This window comes from Nuphar pumila, chromosome 4 (genome assembly GCF_984573655.1).
Source record: "Nuphar pumila chromosome 4, dmNupPumi1.hap1.1, whole genome shotgun sequence".
In the NCBI taxonomy this organism is placed as follows: domain Eukaryota; kingdom Viridiplantae; phylum Streptophyta; class Magnoliopsida; order Nymphaeales; family Nymphaeaceae; genus Nuphar; species Nuphar pumila.
In genome coordinates, this window is record NC_143252.1 from 137934201 (window position 1) to 137946383 (window position 12183).

Consider the following 12183-nt stretch of genomic DNA (forward strand, 5'->3'; position numbering starts at 1 on the left):
TTAGTGAACAAGAACCATTGTTTTCTGTTTGAAAGAAAAAACGCAAACTATTTTCGTTTTCATTCTATTTCAATAAAAAATAAAAATCTCAATAAACAAAACCAAGTAACCAACATATTTTTTTGAAAGAAAAATACAAACCATTATTCAAAATCTTCTGTGTTCCAAAATCTTTCATAACACTCATCGTAGATCTAGAAAATGCTCGATGTACGTTGTTTGTGCGGGGTCGAGATTCCGAGTCACAGAAGCTGACAAACGATTTCCTTATTTTCCTAGTTTTTAGTTTTTTTTTTTTGTGGGGAAAAAACAAAATAAACCAACAATTTGCATGTCTGGTGCCCCCAACTTCTGTGATGTAGGTCTTTGTCTTTTTCTTCTTGGAATGGCACCTGCGGTGGGACCCATTAAGGGTTTCCACGTGTCAGATTCTGTGGCCCCCAATGACCAAAACCGCTGCGCCGAAAACCACTGAGAGAAGAAACCGGGCTGTTGGTAAAGGTTGGTGGTGGTCACATGGGGTTGGGAGGGAAGGGGGGGGGCAACGGGGCCCACCTCAGCAGAAGGGGACACTGGACTCAGAATCGGGGGAATTATATGAAGATTGTGGAGTGAGGAAGGGAGGGGACAGTCACAGTGTGGTGGGGGAAGAAGAGATTTAATCTGCCCCACTCCCACCCATGCAAGAAAAGTCCCAAGATATTCCCTTTAGATCTAGCTTGGCCCTTGGACATGATTTAAATATTCATCATCAAAATCTCTCTCCCCCCCCTCTCTCTCTCCCCATGGTAAATATGATGACCATCATCTCTCAAAAAACATGTATGATGGTAGTACAACTCTCTCTTGTATGTTATGGATATATGATGATGATGGACATCCTTCTCTCCATGCATGTACAAGGATGGTCATCTCTCTTTCACTCAGTTTTTATTAATTCTGAGTGGGGCTCTCGTACAGAAGCTTTCTTCTTTTTTTTTCTGTTTTTTATTTTAAAAGAAGTACGGGAGCTTTCATTCTTCGGTCAAACATGCAGAACGTAGCGACATGCAATTTAGTTGGACAGCTCACGTCATATAAATATATTCACCCGGCTCTCAAATAAAAAATAAGGAAGTAAAAGTAACGATGTAACGTTGTGCAGAGTCTGCACCCATGATGATGATGATGATGATGATGATGATGATGATGGTGGTGGTGATTAGTGTGTTTACGTGAGGTAAGAACTCTACCCTTCGACCGTACGAACCATGCGCATTTCATGCTTTGCTTCAGCACTGTTTTAGTTCAAGTGGATGGGTGAGGAACCCTAGCTGCAATTTTAACTCACGAGGATAGAGTCCGAATCAATTACTAACCTGTTAGGTAGATTCTGATTTTCTGAACAGCTCAAAAAATGCTTTTAGCGGCACTTTTGAAGCACTGATAAATGCTGAGCGAGAGATGCACCCGGTATTATGAAGATTGTTTTTAGGCACTTTAAAAGCTTTTTTTTGCGCGCTGACTGCCTATCATGCGCTCGCGCAGGATGAACATGCATTGTGTGCTTTTGGTTTGAGCACCTATGGATCCAGCTACCACTCACTTTCTCTATATACATGGTTAATTAAACATATATTAGATGGATTCAACTTTAATAAAATATCTAAAATAACCTTAAAAGATGGAGTTTTTTGAAAATATATGGTTACTTTTTTAAGCATTACAGGTCTTTTGAATTTGAAAAGATTTGAAAAGTTAACCACCTTTTACAAGAAAGTAACTTTATGAATATATCAAATAATTATCTTTTTAACATAAAAAAATAATCATGCATTTTAAAAAATATCTTTTTTTAAGTATATTTTAGTTATTTTAATAAAATTAAATTTATCTAATGTTAAACACAACTAGTTTAATGTTAGATTAACCCATATATAGGGTAAATATTGGCTATTAATGAAGGAATAATACTAGTGAGCTAAAAATCATAAATGGAAGTTGTATCAACTCAATCTAACCACATAAATGTGTTCAACATGGTTTATTTGCTAGGGATCAAGCCTTGAATTGTGCTTTTCCAATGTCAAAATATGATCTTTTGAGTTATGACATTTTAGCACATTGTCGGCCTTTGATTTTGATCCCTTTAAATACCTAATCACTTAATAATCACATGATTCAAAACAAATTTACTTCTAAACAAACCATGTAAGTCACATCTGTAATATTTAATATATAAAAATTTGATTTTTTTTATATGTCGCATAATAAATGAATGATAACAAGCTAATATGTAAAATTCGATCAATGAAAAACTCGATCGTTAGAAAAAGAACATCATCGATTATCAACAATTATAGATTTTGGACCTTCTTTTGGTTGGAAGGTCCCCCTTCCACACACACACACACACACACACACACACACACACACACACACATATATATATATATATATTAACTAGAATATAAGAACTAGTATATGAGAATTAGAAATGTAGGTATTTTCATCACTTTTTTTTGGAAATCCAACCATGTGGATGTGCTTGGCACGGTGAATTTGCTAGGAATCAACCATTGGATCATGTATTTTTGATGAAAAAATGTGATTTTTTAATGCTTGAATGTTTATGATGATTATGAGCCATTGATTTTAAAACCTTAAAAAAACACATTTATGCATCAAAATCAAATGATTCAAGTCATGGTTCTTATAAATCCAAGTATGTAGATCATATATGTATGGTTAGATTCAAGAGAAAAGAACAAAGTCCATGAAAATAGTGGTTCACACATTAGTTCTCATATTCTAGTGATTATGTATATATGTTAAAATATTTGCTACTAATGAAGGTAAGAAACTAATGAATTAGAAATCATAGGTGCAAGATAACAACTCAATCTAACCACATAGATGTGTTCAACATGGTTTGTTTGCTAAGGATCAAGCGTTGGATCATGCATTTTAAATGTAAAAATGTGATATTTTGAGTTATGAAATTTTGACACATTGTAGGCCATTGATTTTTGAACCATTTAAAAAACCTTATTACTTGTCATAATCACATGATTTGAAACAATTTTCTTACTAAACAAAACATGTAGATCACATCCGTAACCATTGATCTACACAAAATTAGTAATTTTTGAAGAAAAAAGTAATTTCTACTCGTTATTTCCTTATCATCATTAGTAGCCAATAGTTATCCTATATATATATTTTATTTAATATTAACAACATTTAATTACATCGTTATGATTAAAACACTCTTAAAAGTAATGGTGTTTTTTAAAATACATGCTCACTTTTTTAGGTCAAAAGTAGTTGATACTTTTCAAACACAAACTTGCAAAGTATAATTTTTTATTCTTTTTCAACAAAGTGTTTGACTTTTTGTTCATCTTTAAATTAAAACAACTCATCTTGCCTAAAAAAAATTATACATTTAAAAAAATGCCATTTTTTTAGGGCACCTTTGTCATTTCAATCAATTGAATGCATCTAATTTTAATATAATTAGTTTAATTGTAGATAAACCCATATATATATATATATATATATATATATATATATATATATATATATATATATATATATATATATATATATATATATATATATATGTGTGTGTGTGTGTGTGTGTGTGTGTGTGTGTGTGTGTATAAGAAGAAGTATTAAAGTTTTTTAACAACATATCATATTGTGGTACACTTTATTATTTGTGTGGATTACAAGTAGCATTTAACCACGTATAAAAGTGTTTAACATGGTCTATTTACTATATTGAGATGTATTATTATATCTAACATACTGAGATTTAATTTTTAAGATGGTGAATAAAGATAGGGATGATTTAAAATATAGCCTAGAACAACATGCCAGAGTCAACATTAGCATATAAAAATAGTAAATAGAATATGTTAGACATAATCCAAATTAGGTCAGTTTTTGCTCTAAGATATTAGATCTAAATAAATCAAGTGTGCCATAAATTTTGGTGATTTTTTGAGAAGAAACCACCCACAGATGCCCTCCTAAGAGCTAGGATTGACAATCGAGAGCCATACTTTTAATTTCACACAATCTTAAGGCTTCTCACTCGTAGATCGTAATGCGTGATACGTATTTCAAACTGTGATAGCAAAATCCAACTTCCAAGTATATATTGGTAATGAAAGAAGTGCAAGCTTTTTCCTTTATTTTAATGTATTAATTTTATTCCTTGGGGTTTGTTGTCCAACCAATGTTCCCATTTTGGCAATTTACCGAGATGTGCTAAATGAAAAAACAAACTGTTTTAAAATATAAGTTTCTTGGACAAAAAAATGCATCTCAAGAAATGTCCAGTGTTTGGTGGAATATTTGTTGGTAGAATACATGGGGAAGAGAGTAGTCCCAATATTTGTTATTTAAAAAGTCGACATCCTTTGTTTTCTAATGGCTGGGCTATTTTCCACGTTTCTTCCTACATGATATATATATATATATATATATATATATATATATATATATATATATATATATATATATAGAGAGAGAGAGAGAGAGAGAGAGAGAGAGAGAGAGAGAGAGAGAGAGAGAGAGAGAGTTTTAGGGCTGTTTGGAATCTCGGCCCTGGGATGGTCGTTTATGTATTTGGTGGTCCCGAGGTAAAATCTTGGTCAAACTACTTTGGTGGTCCTGTTTGAAATCTCTGGGATGGGCATTTATGCATTTGGAATGGGAAGTGAGGCCCTTACTAGTTTGTATTTAGACTAAATCATGGATTTGGCAGCTACCACCTCCTAAAATGTTCATCCCAACTACAGATTCTAAACAAGCCCTTACAATTCTAAACCCCTCCCAATCTTTTTTTTTTATGATGAGGAACCGCCTTAGGAACAGGGTCGCCTAGGGCTGTCAACCTGTTGGGTTTGGTTCAGACCCAAGTGAAACCAGACCTGACCCTGATTTTTGGGTATGGTATCGGGTTTGAACTAGGGTCTAATGGGACTTACCATAAGAAAAACCAGACCAGGCCAAACCCAATAAAATAATATGTTTATCATTTTTACATTGAAAATTTGTGGGTCTTAATGGGATCTCGGGTCGAGTCCGGGTCTGATATAAAATTTCACAAACTATACCTCCATGTAAATCAGACCTTTAGATCTGGACCTGGGTCTTAATTGGGTCTTCTTATTTATCACCATACTCGAACCCTATAGGGTTCGGTACAGGTCGGGTTCGAGTAAACCCGACCCGTTGACACCCTTAAATGAGCCCCTACCAATCTTTTCACAGTCAGGAATGTTTTATTTGTTTATTTATTTAATAACAGTGAAAAACCATCGTTACAGTTCTATTGCCCTGTTATAGGCTGAGAGGTGTCATGTTGACCATGGTCCTGTTTTGGTGCCTGCAGTGTAAAATTCTACGAGTACTCCCTCCTATTACCATTGGGCATAGTTTCCAGTTGGCTTAAATCTTGTGGCAAAGGACCTAATCATCAAGTGTCGAGCTCACAATATCCTTCAGCTTGAATGCCTTAAGTCGACCCACCTAGTCAGGTGCGCAGAGACCTTGTGAGTGTCGAGCTTGCGATATCCTTCAGCTTGAATGCCTTAAGTCGACCTACCTAGCCAGGTGCGCAGAGCCCTTGTGGGGCACTGTCTGGGATGCTAGACAACTTCACGTGAAGCAATCTAACAAAAGAAATCTTATAAGTTGCACCACAATGAAAAAAAAAACAAAGATAGTTACAAAGGACCCTTCATATTCTTGTGCCGACTTCATAAACGTGCTCCACTTTGCTTCATGACAACTTTACGTAGTCCAAATAGCTTTATCTGTCTCCACTTATGATAGTAACAGCCATTGGATAAATCAGTACCATCAAGCCCAAATCGTGAATCTGATTTATCCTTTCATTACAATTATTTCTCGACCAATGATTCAAATTCCATGGCCCACTAAAACTCATACCTTTATGAAGAATAAACTTCCAAAGTTTTACAACCAAAGATCCCCCATCAGCATCTTGTGTTCACAAGTGATGATCTATGAGGCCTGGGTCAGGGTGCAGGTACGGGTACTGAGGGTATGACACAATAATTCTAAAAAAATGTAAGTATGAGGATACTATTGTATATATTAAATATCACATAAATATAAAATAAATTCAAAATAAACTCAATATAATCTAAATATATATGTTATATCTAAAATATATACTGTATAAAAAAATATAAAGTTATATAATTATAAATTATAAATTATAAATTATAAATTATAAATTAAATACAAACTTGTATGTACTAACGGTAAAATGATGTGTTCGGGTGTCGACGAAGGGCAAAATGAGCTGTCCGAGTACCATAGTTAATGATGAAAAAACATTTTCTTAAGTCATGACAACATGATTAGCACAAATTCAAGTGTCAATTATAAAATTGCCCATATAAAACAAAGAAATAATGAGCCTGTTTGACAGGCAGCTGGTCCCACAAGAAACTATTTTCAGCTGGCGTTTGCTGTGCTGCATATGTACTTGGTGTAATTCACATATTATTAATTTGAAAAAAAAGAGCTACAAAGAATGAACTTTCCTTCATCAGCAGCAAGAGAGGACACCTTGAATCTTAGGATATTCAGTTATCGTGAGACCAGATCAATCCCACGATATTAGGTCCCACGAATATCATAAGCTATCTCAAATGTGATAAAAACATCAACGGTCTTGCTGAATATGTGGAGAAGGCATGGAGATAACAACCATTTATCGGAATATGTGGAAAATGCACTAATCTGATAATAGTTACCATTTTTGTAGCAGTAGTCGGTTACCTTTAACCGTGTATATATGTAATACATTTTAGTGTTTTGTATCATATTAGAACATTCAAGAAATAAATCAGATAACGATTTCCCAATTCTCCTGAGTATCGATCTTCACATGGTATCAGAGCAGGTCTTCTGATTCTGCTCTTGCCTTCCTCACAATCTATATGAGTGTACCATCGTGTTCGTCAACACCTACAAACTCTGTAGATCTGTTCGACAGTTCTTGTATGTATGCAAGTTTGATTATAAACACATCTTTGCGTTTGTTGTTCGTTGTTGCATGCTCTCACCGTCAACATAGCAGGAATCACTCTTGTTATTTCATATCACATTGTCTTCTTGCCATAATCCAATGGCCTCTGAAATCATGAAGGCTACCAGTTCAGAGGAAGACACTGCAACTAGTAACCCCTATTTTTTGCACTACTAGATGATCTAGCAAATCATTTGCTTCACTCCCAATCAAGAGGTATTCACATTGGACAAATTTAGGTCATATCTTCTCGGTTCCAAGGTGGTTATCTATTCTAATCATGCTGTATTGAAATATCTTCTCAGCAAAAAAGACACCAAACCGAGACTCATTTGATGGGTCTTGCTGCTACAAGAGTTTGATCTAGAGATTCGAGATAAGAAAGGTAGCGAGAATGTAGTAACAGACCATCTTTCCAGACTGATCGTGGATTCCACTCAGAACCAGAGACCGATCCGTAATTCATTTCTCGATGAGTAAATCATGGTCGTAAGAACTTCACAGTTACCTTGGCTTGCAGATATTGTGAACTATATGGTTTTGAGGCAGATTCCTGTGCATTGGACTAGGAACGAGCGAGAGCAATTTCTAGCACAGGTGAGACATTATTATTGGGATGAAATAGAGTTGTTCATATATTGTGTGGATCAGATCATTAGGAGGTGAGTCCCGGAGAAGGAGTATGAGTCAATTCTTTATTTTTGTCATTTGCTAGCATGTGGAGGACGTTTTAGCAGTAGAAAGACAGTTGCAATGGTTTTGCAGTCTGAATTTTTTTGGCCGACACTCCACAGAGATGCTCATGAGTTTTGTAGGAAGGGTCTTCGATGTCAGCAGACAAAGAATATGTCAAAAAGGGACATGATGTCCTTGCTCCCGATTTTAGTAGTAGAGATTTTTGATGTTTGGGGCATAGATTTCATGGGCCCATTTCTGCCATCATTTGGCAATCTATACATCTTAGTGGCGGTAGATTATGTGTCCAAGTGAGTCGAGGCAGTGACAACCAAGACCAATGATCATAGAGTGATGCTTAAGTTCATTAAGCACAATATCTTTAGTCGTTTTGGTGTGCCACAAGCGATGATTAGTAATGGTGGCAAGCATTTTAGGAATGTGCAGGTAGCTTCTCTCTTGAGAAAATACTCTGTCAATCATAGATTTGCCACCCCTTATCATCCTCAGACCAGTGGACAGGTGAAGGTTTCAAATAAAGAGATTAAGCAGATTTTAGAGAAGACAATTCGCCTGAACCGTAAGGATTGGTCTCAGCGCTTGGATGATACTTTATGGGCATATCAGACTGCTTTTAAGACCCCTATTGGCATGTCACCATATCGATTAGTTTTTGGAAAAACATGCCACCTTTTTGTCGAGTTGGAACACAGGGCTTCTGGGTGATTAAAAAGTTTAATTTTGATATGACCCAGGTTGGCAAAGAGCGTTCGTTGCAACTCACTGAGCTAGAAGAGCTGATGAATGATGCATATAAGAATGTCAAACTTTATAAAGCTCGCACTAAGGCCTTTAATGATAAGCATATTGTCAGAAAAGTGTTTGAGCTCAGGTAGAAAGTATGACTGTTCAATTCTCGTCTACATCTATTCCCAAAAAAGTTGAGATCATGATGGGATGGACCTTACATTGTGAGAGAAGTATTTCCGCATGAGGCAGTGACATTATATGACCCACGTACCAAAGGCACATTCAAAGTTAATGGGCAGCGATTGAAGCCCTATATTTTAGATGCCTTACAATTGCAGATCGTCCCTGCACAACAATCGTGACATTACCATATACTTGTTCACCTGCGCCATATCCTCATTGTGTTCCTCTGACCACAGTTTTCCATGGCTTGTGAAAATGTTCCAGCCAATATTCAGAATCAAGGCAGAGGTGTAGATTCATCTCCATACTATATTCATCACTTCGACAATCCCGATGCAGTCTTAGTGTTAGGCCAGTTTGATGGGGATAACTATTCAACATGAAAATGAGCCATGAAAATGACATTAAGTATGAAAAAAAAGTATGGATTTGTGGATGAAAGTATCTCTCAACCACCCAGTGACTCCTTTGAATGGCCACAATAGTCGCTACAATGACATGATTTTTTCATGGCTCCTCAATGCATTAACAAAAGACATTGCTTGTAGTGTCATATATGCTGAGATGGTCAGAGATGTATAGGTCGACTTTGAGGCAAGATTCTCTCAAGGTAATGCCACCTGTATATTCCATCTAAAGAAATTAATTACAGAACATCGACAAGAACAATCATCCTTGTCTACATATTTCACCGGGCTAAAAGCCTTATGGAGATGAACTTTCATCCTACTCTAGAGTCACCACATGCATGTGTGGTGCGTTCAAGGAACAAAGTATCACCCAACAACAAGAGAAAGTATTTCAGTTCCTCATGGGTCTGAATGAGAGTTTCACAAACATTTGAAGCCAAATCTTCACCATTCAACCCTTACCATTAAACATCAATAAGGTGTACTCCATGGTTCTTCAAGAAGAAAAACAACGATTACTTCAACCTATAAGTAATCCATCTGAACCTGCAGCGTTCTATGTCAGAAGTAATGCTCACGCTCAAACCAATTTTGCCCCCAACGACCGCTACCCCGAAAGAAAAAATCGAAACCAGCCTAAATGTGATCATTGTGGCATGCTTGGACATTACAAATCTAAATGTTATGTCCTTCATGGTTATCCTCCAAATGACCTTAAAGGAGAAAGTTCATTCAATGTGGCGTTCATTCAAGGATCCAATATAGCCAATCAAAAGCTTGGATCCTCTTCTGCTACTTTCCATAGGTCGACACCAGGTACTGATATTGATCACAATATGCCACAGATATTCGAGGAGCAATTCAAGCAATTTCTTGCTTTTGTCAATAGGGACTCTACACCAGCTTTTACTAATCTTGCAGGTAATGTCTCTCTAAATCCTATGAATAATATGACCTCTTGGATCATAGAAACTGGCGCTTCTGATCACAGAACCTCACAACTTCATTCTTTAAGCAATGTGATGACCTTAGCAAAATCAAAACTGGTTAACCTTCCAAATGGTCAAAGTTTGATGGTTTCTCACATAGGTGGCAATTTGGTATCACCCAACCTAAAACTCTCAAATGTACTTTGCATTCCCAATTTCCATTTTAACCTTCTTTCTATAAGTAAACTAACTCAATCATTGCAATGTGTTGTGGTTTTTTTTCAACCTTCTATGTTTTTCAGGACCTTTTGTCAAAGAAGTGGATTGGAGCGGGTAAAATGCAGGACAGGCTATACCATCTTTCAAATGTCCTATATAGCTGAGCCCTATATGCCAGATCTTCTTCTGATTCTCGTATTTGGCACATGCAACTTGGACACCCAGCCAAAATCTGTATTTCTTTCTTATCACTTGACAATCCTGATATTACTCCCTATTCTGAACCACTTTGTGATGCATGTCATAGAGCAAATGAAACCCGTTTACTATTTTTGGTTAGCACCAATAAAAGTGATTCACCTTTTGACTTGATTCATTATGACAGATAGGGTGCTTATGCTACACCATCACACATAGACGCACATTATTTCCTTACCATAGTTGTTTTTTCACGTTGCACTTGGACTTATTTAATAAGGTACAAATCAGAAACATATTACTTTTTAACAAAATTCATTGACATGGTTAAAACCCAATTTAACACACAAGTAAAGAAAATTCATAATGACAATAGAGCAGAATTTCTTTCCCATATAACTCAAAATTATTTTCACCAAAATGGTATAGACCACCAATGAACCTATGTTGGAACCCCCCAACAAGATGCTAGAGCTAAACACAAACACCGACACCTTCTTAAAGTTGCTCGAGCATTGCGATTTCATGTTAACTTACCTTTTTCTTTTTGGGGGAAATGCATTCTCACTGCCACTTACCTTATTAACAGCATGCCTACTCACGTTTTTCACAACAAAATGCCCCATGAAACCCTTTTTCAAACCAAACCAAAATACAATCACTTACGTGTTTTGGGGTGTCTATGCTATGATCATAACCTCAATGCATCCAAGGATAAATTTTCCTCCAGAGCCAAACGTTGTATTTTCGTTGGTTATCCATTTGGGCAGCGTGGATATCGCCTTTATGATCTAGATAATCACGACATTTTCACCATTCGTGACGTTACTTTTCATGAAGCTATATTTTCATTTCAAACGTCCATTCCCCATCCATCTTTCAAGACACCTGTCATACACGTACCAGTTATGACTTTTATCTTTGACTTCCCTTCACCACCTGATACTCCCCTTGGTCTCGTTAATGAGTCTGTCGATGACACCATTTCCTCACCTTCTCCAACTCCCGATCCAAGTCCTCCACGACAGACTTCTTCCTTGCATCGATCTACCTATATACATCAGCATCCCAACTACCTCTTTGACTATGTCTGCTCTTCTGCTTATACCCAACCCACTGCGTGCACTTTACTTGGCTCCAATGGTCATCTCTCTTCAAGTATACCATACCCCATTGCCTAGTTTTTACCTACTCACAAATTTAGTCCTTCTCATTTTGCATTCATCTCTGTTGTTCTTTCTGAGAGAGAACCTCACAAGCTTAGCGAGGTGATACAGAGTCCACATTGGCAAAACACAATGTTTGCATAAATTAAAGCTCTTGAGGACAATGACACTTGGACTATTATGTCCCTACCACCAGGTAGGGGTGGCAAAATCTGACCTGACCCGCCAACTCGCTTCTTAGCCAGGTTAGGGTTTGGCTTAAATGGGTTAGGGTTTTGGCTTAAACGGGTTCGTGTCGTAAATGGGTTGACCCGCCTAACCCATTTATTAAACGGGTCATGTTCGTGTTAGGGGTTTGCAAAACCGCCAACCCGTTTGACCCGTTTAATAAACGGGTTAGGTGGGCAGGTCAACCCGTTTACACGAACCTGTCAACCCGCAACCCGTTTATATATATATATATATATATATATATATATATATATATATATATATATATATATATAAACTTATCTATGTCTATGTTATCGGGTCGACCCGTTTAATAAATAGGTCATCATGTGGTGTAATCGTGTCATGTCGACCCGACCCATTTA